At 46.3% G+C, this 24,518-nt stretch overlaps 1 protein-coding gene across 2 annotated transcripts in view; it reads left to right on the plus strand.

The window, feature by feature from the left end:
- The first annotated feature begins 4,686 nt into the window (after positions 1–4,686).
- The window catches only part of MAK (male germ cell associated kinase), an 85,285-nt gene continuing 65,453 nt past the window's right edge, over positions 4,687–24,518 (plus strand). Inside the window, exon 1 of one of the 2 annotated variants that reach the window (XM_073566708.1) lies at positions 4,687–4,864. The gene's annotated coding sequence lies outside the window, so the exon portion shown is untranslated. The remainder of the gene's footprint in view (positions 4,865–24,518) is intronic. The other variant, XM_073566716.1, reaches the window with a different exon arrangement.

Consider the following 24,518-nt stretch of genomic DNA (forward strand, 5'->3'; position numbering starts at 1 on the left):
AAACCTCAGTGTAAGCGTTCAACGCAGTATATATGTGGGCCGAGCCTTACTGCCATCTTTGTGTTGGCAGAATGAACCAATCAACAGAAGGTGAAGAATTGGTTTTATTTATTTTTTACGTCTTTTCTAGTGTGGTAAAAGTAATTAGGCAACTTTATTCTTCAGGTCATTGCGATTACAGCAATACCAGATTTAGATTTGGTTTTTATGTTTGGCTGCTGTCACACACTAAGGCTGGAGTCAGACACAACGTATAAAAATACGGTCTGTATTTTACGGTCGAAAAACGCAGAAATATTCCCTGAACAGTGATCCATATGTCATCCGTTGGCAAGGCTAGCATGCGATTTTTGAGCCTGTAAGCATCCATATGACATCTGTATCGCATCCGTATGGCGAGATTTTCTCGCCGGCTTGCAAAATGGACACATAATGGATCCCAATGACAGGTTTTAAAACACAAATAAAGGAATAGATATAGACACACATTATATATATATATATTTATAGTTCATAGAGTTCTACATAGCATAATAGCCGCTAAATCAATGGCTGGCTTCTGTAAAATCATTACAAAACCCGACATGAAATGACGCATGGTTTACACACAGCAAACCATTTCATTTCATTTAGTTTTTTATATGTCTTTGACTAATATTTAGATTAGTGTATGTGTGTAAAATTTTGGACATGTAGGTGTTAAATTAACGGGTAATTTCGTTGAAAAAAAATTGCGTGGGCTCCCGCGGCAATTTCTCTGCCAGAGAGGGAAAGCCACTGAGTGAGGGCAGATATTGATAGCCTAGAGAGGGATCATTGTTTTTGGCACCCCCCCCGGCTAAAAAAAATCTGCCCACAGCCACCCCAGAAAAGGCGCATCTATAAGATGCGCCTTTTCTGGCACTTAGCCTCTCTATTCCCATTGCCTTTAGCGGTAGCTCATGGGTTAATAATAATGGGTTAATGTCACCTTGCTATTGAAAATTGACATTAAGCCGGGTTAATAATGGAGAGGTGTCAATAAGACACCTCTTCATTATTAATCCTATAGTGATAAAGGATTAAAAAAGACACACACATTAATTAAAAATTATTTTAATGAAATAATCAAAGTTTTTGACCAAATTTATTATTCTGCTAATTCAACAGAATCCCTTGTTGCCCTGTAAAAAAAAACCAAAAAATAAAAAAACAACAATATCCATACCTCTCCGCCGTTCAGTCAGGTCCCCCGCTGCAATTACAAGGGGTTAACTAGTTTACAACAGGGACCGGTGCTAATGCTACCGGCCCCGCTGTAAACCACTGCAGAATGAATGAAATCGTGTCTGCTAGGAACGGCGGAACGCACTAAATAAAAATGTAAATAAAGTGCATTCGCTGCTCGGGGTCCACCGTGCAGTAAGTGAAATAACCGCTGCTAGGTGGTGGCAGGAGCAATATGGCAGAATTGCACACGGGGTTAAACTCCACCCAGGTGTGCAGAGCAATCTCAGTTAAACTCACGGAGATGCCAAAAGTACAAACACAAATAACTGAGCCTGTTGTAGTCACAGAACTCAGTAAAAAACGCACACACGGTATACGGTCACAGGAGTAGCCCAAGACAGCGGCACTACGTCCGTCTAGACCTTCCATGTGCGCGGCGTTGCAACAGCAAACGCAAAGGAAGCTGCTACTGCAGCGCGGCGCGGACACTGCCGCCAAATGACAAAGGCAAGGCGCAAGCGCAATGTCGGACGCTAGCAGCTGTGCGAGTTGAAGCAGAGGAGCGCTGGCGCTGAAACTAACTCGGTCCCTATTCACGTGCGTAATATCAGAGGGAAGGGATTTCAAATGAGTCGTTCACCAGAATCATGCATCCATCCTCATACACACAGCAAGTATGACTATACTAGCGCATGGCGGAACAGCCATGCGCGCCTTTTATAGTAGCCAGGACCTTCTGCACGCTTCTAGATCTCTGAGATGGACCAATGAGAACTGGAGCGGGACCTGAGCACATGACTCCTGATCTCCAATGGGAGATCGTCCCATGAGCATGCCCAGTAAGAGGACAGAAGGACTTCGCCTCAGGAGAGATTTTCTGCAAGGCAATCTCCTCTGCAGTGGCAAAATAGGAGAGTGCAGAATGTGAGGATCTGCATCCCTGCTGAGTAAACGTAGGAATCCGACTCCTAACAATGTCTGCGCAAGCACTCCGGCTGACTGGGGATGAACTAATAAGCGTGGGAAAGTTTGTGAACTTTTTCCCACGCTGTCAGTTCACCTCCGGTCAGCCGGGGACTCCGCGCAGCCTCAGTGACGTCAGCGGTAGTCAGTGAGGCTGCGCGGAGTCCCCGGCTGACCTGAAGTGAACTCAGGAGCGTGGGAAAAAGTTCAGAAACTTTCCCAAGCTTATTAGTTCATCTCCGGTCAACCGGGGCACCTGCGCAGACATGATTTCATTCATTCGGCAGTGGTTTACAGCGGGCCGATAGCATTAGCACCGGTCCCTGTTGTAAACTACTTAACTCTTTGTGATGGATTGCAGCAGGGGACCTGACTGAACGGCGGAGAGGTATGGATATTGTTGGTTTTTCATTTTTTTTTTCAGGAAAACAAGGGATTCTGTTGGATTAGCAGGATAATAAATTTGGCCAAAAACTTTGTGTGATTATTTCATTAAAAGAATTTTTAATTAATGTGTGTCTTTTTTAACCCTTTACTACTATAGGATTTATAATGGATAGGTGTCTTATTGACACCTCTCCATTATTAACCCGGCTTAATGTCACCTTTCAATAGCAATGTGACATTAACCCATTATTAACCCATGAGCCACCCATAAAGGCAATGGGAATAGAGAGGCTAAGTGCCAGAAAAGGTGCATCTTATGGATGCGCCTTTTCTGGGGTGGCTGGTGCAGATTTTTTTAGCCAGAGGGGGCCAAAAACAATGGTCCCTCTCTAGGCTATTAATATCTGCCCTCACTCACTGGCTTTCCGACTCTGGCGGAGAAATTACCGCGGAGCCCACGCAATTTTTTTCAACAAACGTACCCGTTAATTTAACACCTACATGTCCAAAATTTTACACACATACACTAATCTAACTATTAGTCAAAGACATATATAAAACTAAATGAAATTAAATGGTTTACTGTATGTAAACCATGTATCATTTCATGTCGGGTTCTGTAATGATTTTACAGAAGCTGGTAATTGATTTAGCGGCATTTATGCTATGTAGAACTCTATGAAATATAAATATATATGTGTCTCAATGATGTGTGTATATATATATATATATATCTCTATTCTTTGTATTTTTTATTAAACATGTCAGTGATTTTACTGTATCGCAAAAGGAATTGCCGGCTTTTGTTAAAGGACACCGGTGTGTATTTCTCGCAAGTCACAAGTCTGGTCCGTGTCTAATCCGTAGTTTTCTCGCCCCCATAGACTTGCATTGGCGTATTACGGGCGTAATACGCTGACAATCGCAGCATGCTGCGATTTTCTCAGCCCATATAATACGGCTGAGAAAAAAAATCGGCTGATAGGAGCTGCCCCATAGATTAACATTGGTCCGAGTGCAATGCGTTGTTTTTGCGCATATCACTTGTCCGTATTTCTCGCTAGTGTGACTACGGCCTTAAAGACACTTTTTATTGCGAAAACTAGTTTTTGCATCCCCATATTTAGACAGCTATAATATTTTAATATTTTGGCCGACTGAGTAATGCAACATCTTTTTTGGGGACATGTTGACATTTTTGTTGGTACCATTATCGGGCACATTACATTTTTTTATCACTTTCTATTTCGATTTTTAGGAAGCAGAATGAGCAAAACCAAGCGATCCAGGAATTGTTTTTTTGTGTTTTTTTATGCCGTTCCTGGTGTGGTAAAATAGATAAGGCATCTTTATTCTTCGGGTCAGTACTATTACAGCGATACTACATGTATGTTTTTTTTAATGTTTTGGAGCTTTTTCCAAAATAAAAAATATTTATTATTGCGGCGCGCACTGGGGGGCCGCGCTGACGCCGCAATAATGGAATATATATATATTTTTGGCAACAGCGCGGTCATCTGCTGAGGTTCTCTGGTTAGGGGTCCACTCAGAAGTTTTGCCCCCCCCGATCCAAAACCCTAGCTACGCCTCTGTGGCAAACATTGGGTTCTTCAGCAGACCCCTTGCTGTCATAGCGACCCATCTGGAGGTGAACACGTATTACACGGAGATCCAAAACTGACACATCTTTTTGGTGAGCAGAGCTTCATCCATATCATCAAAAAAGAGTCAGACAGCCCATCACTAAATTTATAGACAACCCCATTAAAAAAAAACAAAAAAAACACTAGTGACCCCTCGCACAGTAATTGCACCTGCCTCCCCCCACACAGTAGTGATGTGCACAGGAAGGTGCCCCAAATAACGCACAACTGCACCGTCCCGCTGAACAGTCTTCTTCCTCCGTAGCTCTGACCATCCCCTTGTTTTCCCGGTGACCGTACAGTCACCGCGCCTCCAGAGTCATCCCCGCCTCCAGCGTCATCCCCGCCTCCCGCACGTGTGAGAAGCACCTGTATGTTTCCCGTTGTCATAGCGACCGCCTATGCCGCTGCCGGGGACTTCACGGCTATGCCTCATACTCTCTCCATTGGAGCAGCACAGCAGCTAATCACGCGCATTCTCCCGCCCCTTCCCATATTAGGACGCAGACAATCAGACGTCATTCAGTGCGTTCCTAAATGCGTCCCGCCCCCTATCCCTGGCTGCTGTTACCAAGGAGACGTCCCTCACACACTTCCAGGACCAGGGGAGCAGAAGGGTGAATCACGTGACCTGTCAGCTGAACCCCCGAATTCATCTACAGGTGAGCAACTGCTGTACATGGCCGGTCCTGGCTCCTGGTGTCCGGCGCTGTACCCGCTCCCTGCCGGTCCTGGCTCCTGGTGTCCGGCGCTGTACCCGCTCCCTGCCGGTTCTGGCTCCTGGTGTCCGGCGCTGTACCCGCTCCCTGCCAGTTCTGGCTCCTGGTGTCCGGCGCTGTACCCGCTCCCTGCCGGTTTGGGCTCCTGGTGTCCGGAGCTGTACCCGCTCCCTGCCGGTTTGGGCTCCTGGTGTCCCCGGCGCTGTACCCCGCTCCCTGCCGGTTTGGGCTCCTGGTGTCCCCGGCGCTGTACCCCGCTCCCTGCCGGTCCTGGCTCCTGGTGTCGGCGCTGTACCCCGCTCCCTGCCGGTCCTGGCTCCTGGTGTCGGCGCTGTACCCCGCTCCCTGCCGGTCCTGGCTCCTGGTGTCGGCGCTGTACCCCGCTCCCTGCCGGTCCTGGCTCCTGGTGTCGGCGCTGTACCCCGCTCCCTGCTGGTCTTGGCTCCTGGTGTCGGCGCTGTACCCCGCTCCCTGCCGGTCCTGGCTCCTAGTGTTTCTGCGCTGTACCCCGCTCCCTGCTGGTCTTGGCTCCTGGTGTCCGGTGCTGTTCCCCGCTCCCTGCCGGTCCTGGCTCCTAGTGTTTCTGCGCTGTACCCCGCTCCCTGCTGGTCTTGGCTCCTGGTGTCCGGCGCTGTACCCGCTCCCTGCCGGTCCTGGCTCCTAGTGTTTCTGCGCTGTACCCCGCTCCCTGCTGGTCTTGGCTCCTGGTGTCCGGCGCTGTACCCGCTCCCTGCCGGTCCTGGCTCCTAGTGTTTCTGCGCTGTACCCCGCTCCCTACTGGTCTTGGCTCCTGGTGTCCGGTCCTGGCTCCCGCTCCCTGCAGGTCCTGGCACCTGGTGTCCCGGTGCTGTATCCCGCTCTCTGCCGGTCCTGGCTCCTAGTGTCCGGTGCTGTTCCCCGCTCCCTGTCGGTCCTGGCTCCTAGTGTTTCTGTGCTGTACCCGTTCCCTGCCGGTTTGGGCTCCTGGTGTCCCCGGCGCTGTACCCCGCTCCCTGCCGGTCCTGGCTCCTAGTGTTTCTGCGCTGTACCCCGCTCCCTGCAGGTCCTGGCACCTGGTGTCCCGGTGCTGTATCCCGCTCTCTGCCGGTCCTGGCTCCTAGTGTCCGGTGCTGTTCCGCGCTCCCTGTCGGTCCTGGCTCCTAGTGTTTCTGTGCTGTACCCGTTCCCTGCCGGTTTGGGCTCCTGGTGTCCCCGGCGCTGTACCCCGCTCCCTGCCGGTCCTGGCTCCTAGTGTTTCTGCGCTGTACCCTGCTCCCTGCTGGTCTTGGCTCCTGGTGTCCAGCGCTGTACCCGCTCCCTGCCGGTCCTGGCTCCTAGTGTTTCTGCGCTGTACCCCGCTCCCTACTGGTCTTGGCTCCTGGTGTCCGGTCCTGGCTCCCGCTCCCTGCATGTCCTGGCACCTGGTGTCCCGGTGCTGTATCCCGCTCTCTGCCGGTCCTGGCTCCTAGTGTCCGGCGCTGTACCCCGCTCCCTACTGGTCTTGGCTCCTGGTGTCCGGCGCTGTACACCGCTCCCTGCTGTATCCCGCTCCCTGCCGGTCCTGGCACCTGGTGTCCCGGTGCTGTATCCCGCTCCCTGCCGGTCCTGGCACCTGGTGTCCCGGTGCTGTATCCCGCTCCCTGCCGGTCCTGGCACCTGGTGTCCCGGTGCTGTATCCCGCTCCCTGCCGGTCCTGGCACCTGGTGTCCCCGTGCTGTATCCCGCTCCCTGCCGGTCCTGGCACCTGGTGTCCCCGTGCTGTATCCCGCTCCCTGCCGGTCCTGGCACCTGGTGTCCCCGTGCTGTATCCCGCTCCCTGCCGGTCCTGGCACCTGGTGTCCCCGTGCTGTATCCCGCTCCCTGCCGGTCCTGGCACCTGGTGTCCCCGTGCTGTATCCCGCTCCCTGCCGGTCCTGGCACCTGGTGTCCCCGTGCTGTATCCCGCTCCCTGCCGGTCCTGGCACCTGGTGTCCCCGTGCTGTATCCCGCTCCCTGCCGGTCCTGGCACCTGGTGTCCCCGTGCTGTATCCCGCTCCCTGCCGGTCCTGGCACCTGGTGTCCCCGTGCTGTATCCCGCTCCCTGCCGGTCCTGGCACCTGGTGTCCCCGTGCTGTATCCCGCTCCCTGCCGGTCCTGGCACCTGGTGTCCCCGTGCTGTATCCCGCTCCCTGCCGGTCCTGGCACCTGGTGTCCCGGTGCTGTATCCCGCTCCCTGCCGGTCCTGGCACCTGGTGTCCCGGTGCTGTATCCCGCTCCCTGCCGGTCCTGGCACCTGGTGTCCGGCGCTGTACCCCGCTCCTGGTGTCCGGTGCTGTACCCCGCTCCCTGTCGGTCCTGGCTCCTAGTGTTTCTGTGCTGTACCCCGCTCCCTGCCGGTTTGGGCTCCTGGTGTCCGGCGCTGTACCCCGCTCCCTGCCGGTCCTGGCTCCTACTCCCTGCCAGTCCTAGCTCCTAGTGTCCCGGTGCTGTATCCCGCTCCCTACCGGTCCCGGCACCTGGTGTCCGGCGCTGTACCCCGCTCCCTGCAAGTTCTGGCTCCTAGTGTTCCGGCGCTGTACCCCGTGTCCTGGCCTCCCCCTGACGGTAACAGTGCACATAGGTCTCCTCTTACTAAATGCTCTTTACTGCATCGGCTGATTACATCCCGGCCAGGTAGCAGCATGTAGCTGGAGTGGAACTACAAATCTCTGCATGACTTGTTACTGGCAGGAAGTTCTGGAATATATTGTCATTTATGCTAGTGTCTGTCTATCCTGCAATCTGTGTATTCTAAATGACCCTGAATCATCATTTCCATTTTTTTACTCACTTTTCTGTTTTGATTTGTGGTTTTCGCTGATTTGTTTTGCACCAAAATTTATCGTTTGTGTCATCAGATTAGATCCATAGTGCAAAGTAGAGCGGAAACCTCACCTATGGATATTAGGCAGTGTGTGATCCATTACTGTTTTTTGATGTAAACAAATGCATTGAAAAAGATCCTTGAAGAGAATCTGTCATCAGGTTTTTGCTACACCATCTGAGAGCAGCATAATGTAGGAAAAGAGAAGCTGAATCCAATGATGTATCACTTAGTTTACTTAGTTTTTCTGACATAATCAGAGCTTTTAGCTTAGCATCTTTCTGGTTGTGAGGTTATGCAGAGCTCTGAGCACTGCTAGATTTTCACTAGAGAAAACCAGGGCTGTGGAGTCGGAGTCGTGGAGTCGGAGTCGGAGTCGGAGCTCATTTTGGTGGACCGACTCCGACTCCTAAAATATATAATAAATTGGGTACAGTAATTCAATGCAGGATGTGCTGAATATTTTTTCATAGGAGTTTGGGAAAGTTATGAAATGTCCTATAAATGGCTGTTCTATTCCTGATCTAAGGCTACATTCACACACAGCGTTTTTCCTGTGTTTTTTGAGGATACGTTTTTCAGCTGCAAAAGCTGATCATCTTTTTAAAAAACTGCATCACCTGAAAGGTTTTTGAGCTCATAGATAATGTTTTCAATAGCAAAAGCAGATTAGAAATCTGCTCTATCTATCCATTTATCCATATCTGTCTATCCATATCGTATCTGTACCAAAAAGAATGAAAACCGGGTAGTACACCAATATATATTCTGTTCTATCTAAATGTCTTGATTATTGTATCATAGAAATGATTAAATGTCTGAGGTTCACATTGTACTACAATAAATTTTTCACTTAAATATAAGCAATATGTGTGGGAGTCGGAGTCGGAGTCGGTGTAAGGGAAATTGAGGAGTCGGAGTCGGAGTCGCAGGTTTGGCTTACCGACTCCACAGCCCTGGAGAAAACAGGGATTTTATCAAAATGACAGCAAGCAGAACAGTAAGTGATACATCATTGGTATCGGCGTATCTTTCCCTATATTATACTGTGCTCAGATTACTGTGAAAAGGCAGCTGGGGACTATGTGTCTTGGATAACTGGTCAGAGGCAGGAAGGCATGTTCCCTGCCCTGCTCCTCATCACTGACAGATCTCTCTATACATACCTGTCAGTTTGGTGGAGCAGGGCGGTGGCCTACTGGACTAGTCAACCACAATGTACGGTATGTTCCTTGGCTTTTCAAAGTGTTTTTATCGAAACGCTGCATCAGTTGCATAAGCATCATGAATCTCCTGTCAAGTTCCCTTTAAATGTTAACGTGGATTTCACCATGATAACTTCCCCTGCTGCAGGAACGGGGGATCCCCAGCCCACTGCTGCAGGAACGGGGGATCCCCAGCTCCCACTTCCTCCTCACTGAGTGTCCGCAATCAGGAGAATGTAGTGTAACTTTATACAGGTCGCTAGTCACCCAATGAATCGGCATTTTGCATCTGATGAAATCATTGTTAGGGCGTGTTGGAATAATGCATATTGATCTGTATGTATTGCAACAACTACTACTGTACTGTTTGATATATTGTGAGACTGTTAACAAAGTTCAGTGACAAAAAAAAAAAAACAGACAGGAAGCCCCCTCCTTCTCTTCCCTTCTTGTTGTTGTAATGCTCCCATGCTGCAAGCCACAGCAGATACCAGACTGATCTCATTTCATGCTGTTCAACCTGGATATGAATAAATCTACATTCTGTGTTGCTGACTCTGGATGTTACGCGGATTAATCCGCTGCTATCAGGGCGCGGTCAGACAGCTGTTAAATATGGACGGCGATGTCAATCCAGTGCTCGGACTGTCTGGCGGCTCTCGTGATGCCAGCCTGTGTTTCCATGCATCTTGCAATGTGACCGGTGTCAGTGCTATACGGCCGTCTGACTGTGCTCTTAAACTTTCTCAAAAATCCTCATATATGGTAGCACATTGTAAACCAGACGTGCTGCCAAGAACAGTGCTATTCTGTGCGCACTGAATTGTTCTGTGCGCATGGAAGAGTGGTCAGCCTGACAGGGCCAGCCCAAACGTATAGGCGAACTGGGCGGCCGCCTAGGGCGCCGACCCAAAGGGGGCGCCAGAGAAAAAATAGAAAAAATTATGAAAAATCTTTTCAAAAGGCAAAAAGTTTTAGGGATGGAAAGAAAAGTGTACATATTTAAGGGCAAATATGACGCAAGAGAGGTTGGTTGGGTTGGCAACAATTTCGATAGAATCTGAGGTTGCTAAACAAATTAATCTCGGTGACTTAGTGTCATCCTTTTCAAAAAAAAAAAAAGGCAAGGAAACGAAAAATTAATTACCTATGGTCGTTTCTGTTTTGTGTTATTGATTACTTTGTATATATTTGTCCTATACAACTTCTCAGAAGATTAGAGTTAGGAGAGAGTTAATTAATCGTTGTTGTGGTTTATTTTGCTCCTAAATTTATATCCCAAGTTTTCATCTACTGCCAAGAATAGTAGGGGCGCAACAAAATAGTTTCGCCTAGGGCGCCGTAATCTCTCGGGCCGGCCCTGGAGCCTGAGGAAATAGGTTATTAAACGATTGCCAATGGCTCATGCCTGTCGTGTGATCGGTGGTCACACGACAGGCATGGTTGGGCAGTCTTAATTGGGTTTTAAGAGATCAAGATCCCACGCTCTAATAAGGGTTATATCTTCCTATACGTTCACCCATCATGTAAACACTAGATAATACCTACACTACACAAAGACCATTGTTACCAATAATACCACTATACGAGGCCAAAGTAATGCCAATACCACTAGATAATGAATCAATTGTATTTCTGTGGAAGAAAACACATTGTGCAAAGACCAATATTACCGATCATAGTAATGTACACCCCACTATACTATATACCACTACTGAGGGACTGAATTCTACCACTAAACTTTTACCAGTTTAAAAAAATACTAATAAAAAGTTGAATATTCCCACTACCCAGTGACTTATATGGTCTCAGAACTGGTATCTACCACTGTATAAGTGTTTACAGGACCTTTATATACACAGACTTACAGATGATGATCTTTCAGATTGGAGTTCACTTTCCCGTCTTGTCCAGACCGCCATGATTACTTGACCACTTTTGTCTGCAGAGTTTGTAACAAAGACATTTTACTTTTCACATTTCCTGCACTGTCCCTATGTTTTAATAACCTACACAAATTGTAAGAACTTACAGACAGGTTGTTGTTTACTACCTATCTGCCTGCCTGTTCAGTCCGGCGCCGATCTCTGCCGGTTCAGAAGAGTTACAGACCGGTCCTGCCGGCGACTATGCTGCTTTATTTCAACTCGCATCAACAGAGCAGTCTTCCTCTTCTGGTTTGCTCTGTCAACGGAGAGTTGCCGCCGACGTCATTCTGATTGTCAGTCTGTTTCCCGCACTTAAGCAGCGGGGAGCCGGCTGTCAATTGGCATGATGACAGACGCCCTGTCAATGGAAAAGAGGAGGCTGCTCTGCTTGACATCAACGGAAGCCACAGAATTGCCGTCAGGAACGGTCTGTGACCACTTTGAGGGGAAAACAGGCAGCCTGCCTATAGTTCTTATCCTCATAAGAAAACTATACAGAAGTCCCTGTTAATCCCTGAATGCTCCCTTTGCCTCTCTGTACCCCCTTCAGTTATAATGCCATCTACATTAATATTGCCCCTGACTTCCCTCCTCAGTTATAATGCCATAGTAGGGCCTCTCGAGTGCCACTTCACGTCATATTGCCTTCTGAGTTCCCCATACAGTAATATTGCAGTCAGTGCAAAAAATGAGGCTTATAATCAGCTGATTGTCTTGCCTGCGCCAGGATACTGACGTCCTGTTGGCCACAAACCTACAGCAGCCAAAGCTCAGCAAGAAATAGAGGATGGCAGGCAGGAAGCCACAGGGGATCCAGGACACTGGGCAAGAACCTGGGCCCGATCCACTAATCTTCTATCACCCCCATATACATTATAAGGGGAGGGGTTTGGACACACTTTCCGTTGGTGCAGCTTCCCTGTAACTGGACCTTCAGTGGTTTATAGTAATGTACTAGTTTGATTAGAAGCTTCAGAATAAAGTGGATCAGAAGCGGTGACAGCAGCTCATTAAGCTGATGGCAGAAGGCAGCACCAGCTGTCAGTGAGACTTCTGCCCTCTGTAGACCCCAGCTGCCTGTTGGCGAGAGAGGGGGCTTGTTAGGCAATAGGTGCCCCCACCTTTCGTGCCTCGATTGGCACTGGTGTTAGGACAGAGTCTTTCATTGCTCAGTAGTGAACGTTTCTTGTACGTACTCATAGGGTAAGAAGAAATTAATCGGGCGGCGGCCGCCAAAATACAGCTGCCGGCCCAAGCACTGTGGTCCTGGAAATCTGCCCAGGGGCCGGATAAAAGGTCATCAAGGGCCTTAAGTGGCCCACGGGCCTGAGGTTCGTCGCCCCTAATGTAACCAGTATAGCTCGCCACAGACCTAACACTATATAAAACAAAACCATGCGGAACCAAATGTATATCCCAGTAGAGTCGCCCACTATGTAGTGCCGTCTCAATGGGAAATGGACACTCCAGCATAACATATTAAACAGAGAAAAAAGGGGAGTACAAGTCCAATAACATAAAAATAATAAGCAAAGTTTATTAAACATGTAGTACTGACAGTTACATAAATGACAGAAGATATATAAAGGATCAGATAAGTATCTGCTGCTTGTTAGTCCTAAGAATTGACAAAATAAAGTGCTTAGTGCCTGTAACAAATATGGGCCATACTTGAGGGATATAAAGGTAAGAGAGATCCTAACAGGTGCGCATCCTGAAAAAAATCACTATCCCAAGCTATAGTGCTTACCCATATTGAACTCTGCCAAGGACCACAAGCAGCGCCGCCACCGACGCGCGTTTCGCCTCTTTTTCAAGGTGCCGTACTGTGTTGTGTAAGGGGCCGAGTTATATATCCTGTTACCAGGTGCTCCAATCAAGCGGCGCGTGTGTCCGGTGTCCTGCCCCGGAAGCTGCATCACCACCGGCGACAGCGCGGCGTCGCGTCTCAGACGACGTCACTGTGACGTCACTGACCCGCAGACGCCACTGATGCGCCTCAGCAATGCTCCATGGGCACACACACCGCAGACATGCGCACTGGAGCCAACAATCTAGGTAATACATCCAAGAAAGGGAATTGGGTCCTAAATATAACAGATTGCACAAAGTGGATATATACAGTATATGAACGAATCCAAAAGATTAATGAATACTAGCTAATAACAACTATATCATTAATAATAGTGAAAATAAAAAATATATAATCCCTTACAATAGACATTAATGTGATTATACTATCAACTATGTATTCCTTTTATATATAAAGGAGAGATGGTGCATGTGAAATGCTTCAAAAAAGGTGCACACATAAATGTGATTATACTATCAACTATGTATTCCTTTTATATATAAAGGAGAAATGGTGCATGTGAAATGCTTCAAAAAAGGTGCACACATAATACATGTGACATATATAAAATGATGCACCAACGTGAATAAAAGTATTTATCTTCTTTTCTTTTAATTATTCATCTTTTTTCTTTTTCTTGTTAATTAAAAATAGTCCCATAAGCCTAACTTGATATGATGTTCTTGAGCCAGGATATAACACCAAAGGTCCCTCCAGATCTTCCCCACTAAACGTCCTAGAAATTACGGTGTTCCATTAAAGATGACTGAAGGGAAACAAACCAATACAGTAAACATACAAACATATATAATAAAAACAAAACCATATCACAACACAAAAATTACAGATATGAGCTAAAACTCAACTGCTCATTGAGTCCAGCCGGTGTGATGGTATCAAGAACTGTGATCCACCGGCATTCCCTTTGAGCTAAGACACGTTTGGTGTCACCCCCCCCTTATTCCCGCACGGATCCTGTCAATACCCCAAGCTTGGAGTCCACTCGGGTCACATTTATGTTTCAACCGAAAGTGTCTCGGAATAGGTTTGAGAGCATTAATATCCTCCACTTCACGTGCCGCCATTATATCTCTCACATGTTCTCTTATGCGAACGCGTAGTTCACGTGTAGTTAATCCAACATATATTAGCCCACATGGGCAAACTGCATAATAGACCACATATGTGGTACTACACGTGATGTAACCTCTAATTTTGAATTCACGACGGCCATCCGATGAAGTGAACGATAATGCTCTCCGAAGATTCCTACATGCTAGGCACACACCACATGGAAAAAATCCATTCCTGGGTGTGCCAGCCTGAAAGAAATCTATACTTTTGGTGGTATAATGACTCCTCACTAGCATGTTCTTGAGGGTATTACACCTCCGCGCAGTCATAAGGGGGCGTTCAGAAAGGCACTCACGTAAAATTGGGTCAGTTCTCAGAACCGCCCAATGTCGGTTCAAGATAGATCTCATCAGGTCCCATTTATGATTGTTGAAATAAATCTTACTTCTCCATCCATTTTAGGTTTGGATTTTTTCCACCTGTTTCCCAAGAGATCAACCCTAGAAGCTCTTTTGGCCCGCCAATAACCTCTCCTAATGCTTTTACCACTGTAGCCTCTTTGGGCAAATCTTTCCCCAAGGTCCACCGCCTGAGCCTCAAATAAAGCATCAGTTGAGCAAATCCTCCTGGCACGCAAAAATTGTCCAACTGGAATAGACCTGATCGTGGAATGCGGATGTGACGAGGATGCATGCAGAAGGGCATTCACAGAAGTCTCCTTTCTATATAGATCGGTGTGAATTAAACCATCATCCTGTACTTTTAACATAACATCAAGAAATGTAATTTGATGATGGTGAAAAGCATACGTGAGATGGATATTGAAGCTGTTCTGGTTCAGAACCCCCACAAAGTCATGTAACTCAGAGACAGGGCCTTGCCAGACAAATAGAACATCATCAATGTATCTGAACCATCCTGCAATCTGGGGAGCGGCCAGTGCGCCATCCGAGAAAATCTCCCTCTCCCAATAACCCAAGAAAAGATTAGCATAGGATGGCGCACAGGCCGCCCCCATCGTGGTGCCCTGTCTCTGTAGAAAATATCTGTCCTTGAAGGTAAAGAAGTTGTGGGTAAGAACGAACTCCAACAGCTCCAAGACCAACTCACGCATGTCCAGATCTAAATTACTCGTTTCCAGGAAGAATCTGGAAGCCCTCAATCCATCCACGTGTCGAATACTGGTGTAAAGCGATTCGACATCTGCTGTAACCAAAATCATGTCCCCATCCACAAACAGGCCATCCAATCTCCTGAGGACATCATTAGTGTCCCTGACATAGGAGGGCAGCGTCTCAACCTGCGGATGTAGATAGTATTCAATGAATTTGCAGGCTGGGTCGCATAGCCCCCCCATGCCAGACACAATGGGACGTCCAGGAGGAAGCACAGGATCCTTATGGACCTTGGGGAGAAGATAAAAAGTGGGAATCACCAGAGTATGAACCAAAAGGCCCTGCAAGACTTTTTTAGTTATAATACCTCTTTCATATGCCATTTCAAGAATATTATGTAATTCATTCTGAAAGATCTTAAGAGGACTGTTTGGCAACTGAGAATAATTTCTTTATTTCTCAATTGTCTGAAGGCCTCTTTTTCATATTTATCTACAGGCCAGAGAACCACGTTTTCCCCCCCTTGTCAGCCGATTTAATAACAATGTCATCCCAACTTCCAATTTCACATAAAGCCACTCTTTGTTGTGGGGTCAAATTATCGCTTTTTTTATAATTGGTGATGGTCTTAAGATCTTCAGTCACCAACCTTGTAAATATCTCGACCTGGGGACAAAGTGAGAAAGGGGGAAACGTGGTACATCTGGCTGCAATAGGAGGTAAAGATCCACTTACCGAATCTCCATGAGACTCATTCTCCAATTCTTCTAGAGTACGTATTGCCTCAGCTTCTGAGACCGATAAACTTTGGTCTGACAGAGGGCGTGAATGTAATTTTCTAAGGATGATCTTTCGGGAAAACAGGTGGAGATCCGCTCAACTGATGCTTTATTTGAGGCTCAGGCGGTGGACCTTGGGGAAAGATTTTCCCAAAGAGGCTACAGTGGTAAAAGCATTAGGAGAGGTTATTGGCGGGCCAAAAGAGCTTCTAGGGTTGATCTCTTGGGAAACAGGTGGAAAAAATCCAAACCTAAAATGGATGGAGAAGTAAGATTTATTTCAACATACAATCATAAATGGGACCTGATGAGATCTATATTGAACCGACATTGGGCGGTTCTGAGAACTGACCCAATTTTACGTGAGTGCCTTTCTGAACGCCCCCTTATGACTGCGCGGAGGTGTAATACCCTCAAGAACATGCTAGTGAGGAGTCATTATACCACCAAAAGTATAGATTTCTTTCAGGCTGGCACACCCAGGAATGGATTTTTTTCCATGTGGTGTGTGCCTAGCATGTAGGAATCTTCGGAGAGCATTATCGTTCACTTCATCGGATGGCCGTCGTGAATTCAAAATTAGAGGTTACATCACGTGTAGTACCACATATGTGGTCTATTATGCAGTTTGCCCGTGTGGGCTAATATATGTTGGATTAACTACACGTGAACTACGCGTTCGCATAAGAGAACATGTGAGAGATATAATGGCGGCACGTGAAGTGGAGGATATTAATGCTCTCAAACCTATTCCGAGACACTTTCGGTTGAAACATAAATGTGACCCGAGTGGACTCCAAGCTTGGGGTATTGACAGGATCCGTGCGGGAATAAGGGGGGGTGACACCAAACGTGTCTTAGCTCAAAGGGAATGCCGGTGGATCACAGTTCTTGATACCATCACACCGGCTGGACTCAATGAGCAGTTGAGTTTTAGCTCATATCTGTAATTTTTGTGTTGTGATATGGTTTTGTTTTTATTATATATGTTTGTATGTTTACTGTATTGGTTTGTTTCCCTTCAGTCATCTTTAATGGAACACCGTAATTTCTAGGACGTTTAGTGGGGAAGATCTGGAGGGACCTTTGGTGTTATATCCTGGCTCAAGAACATCATATCAAGTTAGGCTTATGGGACTATTTTTAATTAACAAGAAAAAGAAGAAAAAAGATGAATAATTAAAAGAAAAGAAGATAAATACTTTTATTCACGTTGGTGCATCATTTTATATATGTCACATGTATGATGTGTGCACCTTTTTTGAAGCATTTCACATGCACCATTTCTCCTTTATATATAAAAGGAATACTTAGTTGATAGTATAATCACATTTATGTGTGCACCTTTTTTGAAGCATTTCACATGCACCATCTCTCCTTTATATATAAAAGGAATACATAGTTGATAGTATAATCACATTAATGTCCATTGTAAGGGATTATATATTTTTTATTTTCACTATTATTAATGATATAGTTGTTATTAGCTAGTATTCATTAATCTTTTGGATTCGTTCATATATATATACACTTTGTGCAATCTGTTATATTTAGGACCCAATTCCCTTTCTTGGATGTATTACCTAGATTGTTGGCTCCAGTGCGCATGTCTGCGGGGTGTGCCCATGGAGCATTGCTGAGGCGCATCAGTGGCGTCTGCGGGTCAGTGACGTCACAGTGACGTCGTCTGAGACGCGACGCCGCGCTGTCGCCGGTGGTGATGCAGGTTCCGGGGCAGGACATCGGACATACGCGCCGCTTGATTGGAGCACCTGGTAACAGGATATATAACTCGGCCCCTTACACAACACAGTACGGCACCTTGAAAAAGAGGCGAAACGCGCGTCGGTGGCGGCGCTGCTTGTGGTCCTTGGCAGAGTTCAATATGGGTAAGCACTATAGCTTGGGATAGTGATTTTTTTTTCAGGATGCGCACCTGTTAGGATCTCTCTTACCTTTATATCCCTCAAGTATGGCCCATATTTGTTACAGGCACTAAGCACTTTATTTTGTCAATTCTTAGGACTAACAAGCAGCAGATACTTATCTGATCCTTTATATATCTTCTGTCATTTATGTAACTGTCAGTACTACATGTTTAATAAACTTTGCTTATTATTTTTATGTTATTGGACTTGTACTCCCCTTTTTTCTCTGTTTAAGACATAACACTATAGCTCGGCGGGCATCTGTTTTCTCTAACTACCCCATAAGTAGAGCAGTGACACAGCGATGTTATTCCTTCAGAGAAAAGAGATAAGCGGCCGCCAGACACATAATGCCACTTATCTAGGAAAGGCAATAGGATCAGGTGGGGTGAAATCCAAGTTGTCCGATCCTTTTCCTCTTCTGGTAGGATTAGACTCATAAGACGCGCTATTGCAGGAAGCATGGAAAATATCCATAGACAAAGACATCCATTTTTTTTTTTTTTTGTCAAAATGCAAAGCCTGTACTATCCTTTTCATTGTTATACCTGTTTATGCAAAATCTAAGTGGGTACCTTGTAATTCCTAAAGATATCGCTGTCCAGGGCTCCTAAAAGGTTAAATAGTAAAACTTTTTACTTATGTACTAAGAAGCCCCCACATCCCTCATTACTGCATAACACAGATTTCCCAGAAATTCTCATGAAGTTGGGTAACAATATTCTCATTTTCACTCCTGCTTGGGCCTATGAGAGGAAATTATGCTATAGGTGATTACAATGACAACTTAAAGGGAATCTGTCACCCATATTTAGTGATATCATGTAAAGATATCACCCAATTGTGCGTCCCATAAGGATTCTATTAGGATTTTTTATTCCCCCCTGACCCCGCACCTTTGAGGCATAAATACCTTTTTTATCTTGTTGGAGATGTATGCAAATTGCCACGGTCTGGTGCGATGGGCGTGGCATAGTTGCCTTCTCCCGCCCCCCTCCTCGGCTTGCTGAACGTAATCTTCATCTGTGAATATCACAGATAACGTTGGTTTCCACGCTTGCGCATTGTAAAGGCCTGCGCAGTATGCTTTGCCCAACTGTGGGTGAAGCATATAATCGCTACTGCGCATGCGCCGGTATTTTCCAGCGCGGTCTATGCCCCGGAAGTCTTCACATGCAGGACACACTCCAACAAGATAAAAAAGGTATTTATGCCTCAAACGTGCGGGGTCAGGGGGAATAAAAAATCCTAATAGAATCCTTATGAGACGCACAATTGGGTGATATCTTTACATGATATCACTAAATATGGGTGACAGAGTCCCTTTAAAGGCAACTTGTCAGTTTAAAAAAAAAAACTCTATCTGCTACCCCTGTACTAATCTGCAGTTCTTAAAACATTTTTGGAGTGGAAAAGCGGCAACCGTGAGAAAATGAAGTCCTCTCCGTGCAGCCACTCAATTCCAGTCATCATGGTGGTACAGGAGGCTGTAACAGTCACCGCTCACTATACAATGAGCGCGTCTTTAATCACTCCGCACCGTATTGATTGACCGCCTGTATAGTGAGCAGTGATTGTAACAGCCCTCTGTACCACTGTCAGGGATATGACTTTCCTAATCCCACAAATCCCTGATGTCACCAGTACCACCCGCTGTCATCTCTGGGGCAATCAGCTCTCTGCTGCCTTGTATCATCCGGACAATTACAAGATTGGCCAACGATCAACGGAGAAGGCTGCAGCCTGTTCGCACCACTAGGCCGGCTCTCAGAAAGTTAAGTGTGAATGTATGGCGTATACACCTATGGGTTCCATCACATGGAATGTGTGCACACCTCCTGTCCGGTCACAGCTAACTCTGACGACCCGTGACTACCCGCTGCCACCACTAATCTGTTTCGGTCGATTAGACATCGTTAAACAGTAGCTATCACTTTGAGGCGTAGTTTACAGAACAGAACTATTACATTTTATATTTAATCCAAAGGGAGGCAGTGTTTATGAAAAATATACAAAAGATTTTACAAGGGGGACAAAACAATACAGCACAAACAGTTACATAAAATAAAAGGGACTGACAGGAGACTTATTAAACAAATCGCAGAAACGATTCAGTTTAGCGGAAGGCGAATGCTTCGATTGGTCTGTCGATAAACCTGGTCCTCTGTGTACGAACACCGATCATAATTGAGATTGATCTTTTATCAGACGCTGAGTCCCACCCACACCCCCATCTACGATGACCTCACAAGGTCCCGGTTGTGGGCTGGATTCAGCCCTTATAATTTTAGGAAATCCCAATTTATGTAATAACTCCTCATAAGATGACCACAGAAGTTTTAGACCAATGTCCTCTTTTGTATCGGGATTTTATCTATGCTCAGAGACCAAACATTGCCTAGCTACTGGTGGTTATATGGCCCCCTATGGCTTTGGGGCCTTTTGGTGGGGGTTATGATTATGAGAAAATATGTGTATTATTGCGTAGTTATCTCGGTGCCAACAATATACGTATCATTAATATCGGATGGACAGAAATTCCGATATTCCATATTTTCTCGCAGAGACGTGATGTCTCATTGTACTGCAGAGACCACAGATATGTGTAAAGATGTCAGATTTTCTTTAATCCACTTCAGGCTTTTCCTGACTATCTCTGTGTGAAGAATGCACATCTTCTTCAGTCACGTAGAAATCAAGAGGAATCCTCGCATTTTAATTAATCTGCTTCACATAGCTGTGTCACTGCCATCTCTATATATATATTTCTGAATGTGTGTGTGTGGGTATCACCAACCAATCACGAAGCATCTTTCAATTCACCAGAGCTGTGATTTGTTGCTATGAGCAACAGTTTTCCCTCTCCAGAAAACACCTCAGCAGACACTGACATGGTGGGAGAGATCTAGCATTCCCGGAAATATAAGCTCCCAGCCATTGTCTGCCCCCCAAAAAGGAGCAGAGAGCACATGACAGAAATTAATCCCCCCTCCCATGCCCATATACCCATCACACATCCTCCATCCCATAGGCACATCTTCCCTCTTTAAAGGGATCATCGGTATGGAAGTCAGGGCAAATCCATCCAGCGCTCTGATACTGACCCCAGGCTTCTATTAAAGGGATCCCCGGTATGGAAGTTAGGGCAATTCCACTCAGCGCTCTGGTTCTGACCCCAGGCCTCTCTTAAAGGGATCCCCAGTATGGAAGTGAGGGCAAATCCACTCTGCGCTTTGGTACTGACCCCAGTCCTCTCTTAAAGGGATCTCCGGTATGGAGGTTAGGGTAAATCCCTCAGCACTCTCATTCTCACCCCAGGCTTCAATTAAAGGGATCATTGGTATGGAAGTGAGGGCAAATCCACTCAGCGCTCTGGTTCTGACTCCAGGCTGATGGGATGATGCGGGATATTAGTGGTAGTTGTCCGGTGGCTCTGGCTGATGGGATGATGTGGGATATTAGGGGTAGTAGTCCGGTAGCTATCGAAGCGCTTGGATAGCGCGAAACGATCGTTGTCAGCTCCCTCTGCACTCCTGATGTCACTCCCCTGGCCCGATATGTGTAACATGTGCCAATAAATCAAGCAATATCTTCACAGCTCGTTGAATGCGACCTCATTTCTACTTGGATATATATATATATATATATATATAGTCATTATAACTTGTTATAGCTAACCGTAGTTAGTTACTATGCCCGGGCAGCGCCGGGCTCTTCAGCTAGTTTTACATAAATACAGGTGTGACTACTAGCTCACAGCTCCTCAGGACAAATGGGGGGGGGGGGGGGGGGGACATGAGGGACCTCAAGGATTTGTAATATTTTCTATGACAACCACCATGCCAAAATCAAAGGGTTTGACCAACATCTATCATTTGTACCGTATTTTCCGGCGTATAAGACGACTTTTTAACCCCTGAAAATCTTCTTAAAAGTCAGGGGTCGTCTTATGCGCCGGGTGCAGACCAATCTCTGCATATAGTGGGGGAGTGGTCCCGATGACGAAGGGAGAGGGCGTCTAACAGGGAAGATGTAACTGGAGTTATCATCCCCCTTTTACCTCATTGGTGGCAGCGGTGCTATCTGCGACTCTGTGCTGGGGGTCGGCAGCGGGGGCGGCTCCTCTTGTGTAGCATGGGGGCTCTGTGCTGGGGGTCGGCGGCGGCTCCTCTTTGTGCAGCAGGGGGATGGTGATGGTGGCGGCTCTATGTCCTGCGTCGGAGCTCCGCCGGCATATGGCCAAAGCCCGGAGGCCCTTGTCAGCTCCATTGCTGCGATGCGGTGGCCTCCGGGAAGATGGCCACTGGAGCCCTGCCCGATCTCAGATTCGGATCTCATCTCCCAAGATCTCCTATGAACTCCGGCTTTGGGGTGGCGTTCATGGGGAATCTGCAGTGAGAAGCACAGGGGTCTTCTGCAGACACCCGGCTATCGTGACAACCCATCGGCATCATGTGACAGGGGCACCGATGGGTGGGTCTTATGACACTCTTCCAGCACACTCGAGTCAAATTCCAATTCCACCTGCGGCTGTTAGACGCACATAACAGCTGGTCAACTTTCATTTGCCTGGAAAAATGCGGGCTTAGACGAGCTTGGATGTACCTATACATCCAAGGTCCTAAAGGGGTTTAAGATCGCTCTAGAGGTGTTCAATAGGATTTACATCCGGACTCATTGCTGGCCACTTCAGAACTCTCCAGTTCTTTGTTTATATCCATTTCTGGGTGCTTCTTGAAGTATGTTTGGGGTCATTGTTTCTGATAGAATATCCCATGTCCTGGAACACAAACCCAGATTTCATACATGGGGCACTACAATGATACCCAAAATCCTTTGTTATTGTGTTCAGATTTCATGATACCTTGCACAGTTCACAGTCAAAGATTGAGTCAACTTCTCCCCCTTTTTTATCTGGTTTCAGATGTGACATTTTTTTATTGCCTACACCTGTTACTTGCCACAGGTGAGTGTGAATGAGCATCACATGATCACATTGAAACAAAGTTATTTACCCACAATTTTGGAAAGATACCAAAAATTGTGTTCTGATCACTTTTGGAGTTTTGTGTGAAATTATGTCCAACCTGCCTTTTTCATCTATTTTGTGATGTAATTTATTTACTTTGTGTGTATTTGAACACGTGCATAACAAAACCTGTGCAATTGCAATAATTTTCTGGGAGAAATACTTCATTTTCTGGAACAATTCAAAGGTGCCAACACTTTCAACCATGACCACATCAATCAGTTTACAAAGTCAGTAATGATGTATCGTCACAGTAAGGTCTCCTTTCTTCACGTATATATTCACCTCCTTATGCTCCGCTGTGAGCTTATTGCTCATGTATGTAGCGTCCTCAGTTGGTCTTTGCTATCAGACACCAATGGATGAGGCCTTGTGCCATTGCTCTATTTCTTATGGAAAGATGGATTAGATTGACTGCTTGATGATAACATTCCTTTGCCAGAATGGTCGGTTCCCACAAATGGTGAAGACCATAAAAATAACCACTAAATGAAAAGACCACTATCTCTGGAATCGTATGGCGGATGTAGCCCCTTCAGTGCATAAGACAAATATGTTATGTGTAGGGTCTCCCCTTTAATGCGGGCTCTGGCCCTGAGCCCGCATCTTTTCTGGCACATGACAGCTGACAAAGCACTGGAGAGTTATGAGGTGGCCAGCAATGAGGCCGGATGTAAATTCAACTGAACACCTGTGGAGAGATCTCAACTCCCTTTATGACCTTGGATGTACAAGTACATTCAAGGTCGCCTACCTCCCTTTGTTGCCAGCTTCGGCGCTAAGCCTGCATTTTTAGGGGCACATGAAAGCAACATTTTTTTTTTTGTCTCTGCTACTTACCCAGGGGCTGGTGTGAGTTAATTCGTGCACCATATGATGACTTCTTCTCTCTTGCTGATTTCAGTCTTTGTCTTATATTTCGCAGTTCTAGTGTCCATTGTTTTTCTCTTACGTTTCAATGTCCTCTCGGTGTCCTCTGGAGGAATAATTCTCTAATCTTATGTAAAGCGATTTACTGCCTATTGTGTCGGACTGAAGGCAGTCTGTTCACTATTGGATTTTCTTCTAACAAGGCTTCCAATATTAAGCCTATGTACTAGTGTTTATAAGGATGATATATGTAACATTACGTATTATCAACTCCTATACTATAACCATATGCTACTGTATGTAACATTATCAACTCCTATACTACAACCATATACTACTGTATACAGTTGTGCCCAAAAGTTGTGAAACTGACTCAAGTTTTGGATTTCGCCAAGTTTGCTGCTTCAGTGTTTTTAGATCTTATGGTCAGATGTTTTTATGAGTACTGAAGTACAACTATCAACATTTTACAGGTTTTTATACTTTTATTGACAAATACATCAAGTATGTGGAAAAATTGAATATATACAGGCCCTGATTCATCAAACCTTTTATGCCAACAAAAAAATGTAAACTTTTGAAAAGCCTCAAAGGTTTTGGGTAACTCGGAGTTGTGTAAATATGTAGCGACTCTCGGCATTTTCACGCCAGTGTTGCCCAGCTCTGCTAAAATGAGCGGAGCTGGGAAAGGACGCCACAGTTCGCCTAATTCAAGACGAGTTGTGGATTTCCTTATGCCAGAACTCTTATTCCAGGCTGACTGGAGTAAGATTTGTGGCCAGGCATAGGCCACTTTGCGCTTCACCTGATTTATTTAGAGGTATACACCTCTCAAGGAATCGAGCCCTGCCCCCTAATCAAGACTTGTGTGAAAACCACCGGTCCTGATGAGTTGGCACTTATTTTACCAGACGTCAGCCATTCACACTGACATGATGGATATCAATTTCTGGGCTAAATCCTGACTACCCCCCTGGGGTATTAAGCAGTGTGCTT

The sequence above is a fragment of the Dendrobates tinctorius genome, unplaced genomic scaffold (genome assembly GCF_039654945.1).
Source record: "Dendrobates tinctorius isolate UK_male_01 unplaced genomic scaffold, ASM3965494v1 ptg000004l, whole genome shotgun sequence".
Taxonomy (NCBI): Eukaryota; Metazoa; Chordata; class Amphibia; order Anura; family Dendrobatidae; genus Dendrobates; species Dendrobates tinctorius.